Below are 1,941 nucleotides of genomic sequence, written 5' to 3' on the forward strand. Positions count from 1 at the left end.
AAAAGAAAAAGAATTCAACAGAGAAACAGCAGGGAGACCCTTACTACACTGTTCAAGGGATTGCTGATGATTACGATAAAAAGAAATTAGTGAATGCGTTTAAGAAGATATTTGCCTGCAATGGTACTGTAATTGAGCATCCAGAATGTGGAGAAGTAATTCAGCTGCAGGAGTGACCAGCGTAAGAACATATGCCAGTTCCTTGTAGAGACTGGACTAGCTAAGGACGATCAACTGAAGGCTCATGGGTTTTAAGTGCTTGTGGCTTGCTGAGACTTAAGTGAGGATTTCTTTGCAGTGAGTAGAATTTCCCCTCTGTCCCTTGTCACAAGTTTAAAAACCTCACTGCTTGTATAACGTAACCATTTGGGGTCTGCTTTTAACTTAGACTAGTGTAACTCCATGCAATAAACTGAAAAGAGCCATGCTGTCTAGTCTTGAAGTCCCTCATTTAAACAGAGGTAAAGCAGGAGGCACCTGGGAGCGTCAAGCCTCAAACAAAGCATAACATAGTGTTTCAGCCAGGCCCAGAGCCCAGTGCTCACAGATGGCTATGTCTGGCCAGAAGCTCCTCACCTCTCTCTCTGCGGAGTTGCCAGCCCTAAGAGAATGTCACCACCTGGAGACAACCCTCAGTGAATCTTAGAGGATGTAAGTCAGCAATGCAGTTGTACCTCTAGAGGGAGTCTTTGGTAGTAAAGGAAAGATCCCCTGGTATCTCCAGGGGGCCAGAACCTAGGCCACCTTCCCTCCAGTAGGGTGATAGGACATCTGGCTTTCCACCAAGGTCTTTTTGACCAGGCATATCCTAGCTAAGGGCTGTCCAAACATGAGAATGTGAGCCCAACCTTCTATCAGTTAAACTTTAGACAAGGGAACAAATCTCATAACTGATGTATCAGCTATGTAGCTAGCTGTAGAGCTTGCAACTTACTAGCAACAGCTGCCTAATGCCATGTGAAGTAACAAGATGTTTTTTTTCCCCTTCAGTTTTAATGTTATGTGTAATGTATTTAAACCTTTATTTAAATAGAACTTGTTTTCTGAAAAAAAAATTCTTTTTGTCTAGAACCATTCTTGGCACTGGGTATGGCAGCTCATGCCTAGAATCCTAGCACTCTGGGAGACCAAGGCAGAGGATCCCTGAGTCAGGAGTTTGAGATAAGCCTGAGCAAGAGTGAGACACCATCTCTACTAAAAATAGAAAAAAACAAAAAAAAGAACAATTTTTGGTACCAAAATCTGGATTTAATAAGGGTTCTCTGGAGAAAGAGAATACACACACATGTATATATACAGAGAGAGAATGAATTGGCTCACAGAATTATGAAGTTGAGAAGTTAGAAAACTGGAAACTCAAGAGACAGCCATTGGTATAAGGACAGTTGAAATCCAAAGGCTTCAAAACTAGCAGAGTCATTTGCTTCTTGGCCTTTTGGCTAAGATCAAGTGTAATACCAACAGAGTCAATTATGTGAGTTCCAGATCCAAAGACAGCAGGTTAGAGACCCAAAGAGTGTCATGTTTTAGTTTGACTTCAAATACAGAGAAAGAATGATGTCCCAGTTCAAGACTATCAAGTAGGAGTTCTGTCATAGTCTTTTTCTTGTATTCAGGTTTTCAAATGATTGTATGAGGCCTACTCACATTAGGAAGGGACATCTACTACTTAATCAAAGTACTGATTCAAAGGTATAGCTCATCCAGAAACATCTTCACAGGCACACCCAGAATAATGTTTTACTAAGTGGGCACTCTCCATGCCCCAGGCAACTAAAATTTTTTTTTTTTTTTTTTTTTAGAGACAGAGTCTCACTTTGTCACCTCACAGCAACCTCCAGATCTTGGGCTTAAGTTATTCTCTTGCCTCAGCTTCCCGAGTAGCTGGGACTACAGGCACCCACCACAATACCCAACTATTTTTTGTTCCAATTTGTCATT

At 41.5% G+C, this 1,941-nt stretch overlaps 1 protein-coding gene and 1 pseudogene across 1 annotated transcript in view; one reads left to right on the forward strand and one right to left on the reverse strand.

Moving 5' to 3' along the window:
* Window positions 1–255, forward strand: part of LOC105887038 — a 7,488-nt pseudogene extending 7,233 nt beyond the window's left edge.
* FAM186A (family with sequence similarity 186 member A) overlaps window positions 1–1,941 on the reverse strand; it is a 68,507-nt gene that overhangs the window by 62,112 nt on the left and 4,454 nt on the right. The window lies entirely within an intron of this gene.

The sequence above is a fragment of the Otolemur garnettii genome, unplaced genomic scaffold (genome assembly GCF_000181295.1).
Source record: "Otolemur garnettii isolate 467f Iridium unplaced genomic scaffold, OtoGar3 scaffold00043, whole genome shotgun sequence".
NCBI classification, from domain to species: Eukaryota; Metazoa; Chordata; class Mammalia; order Primates; family Galagidae; genus Otolemur; species Otolemur garnettii.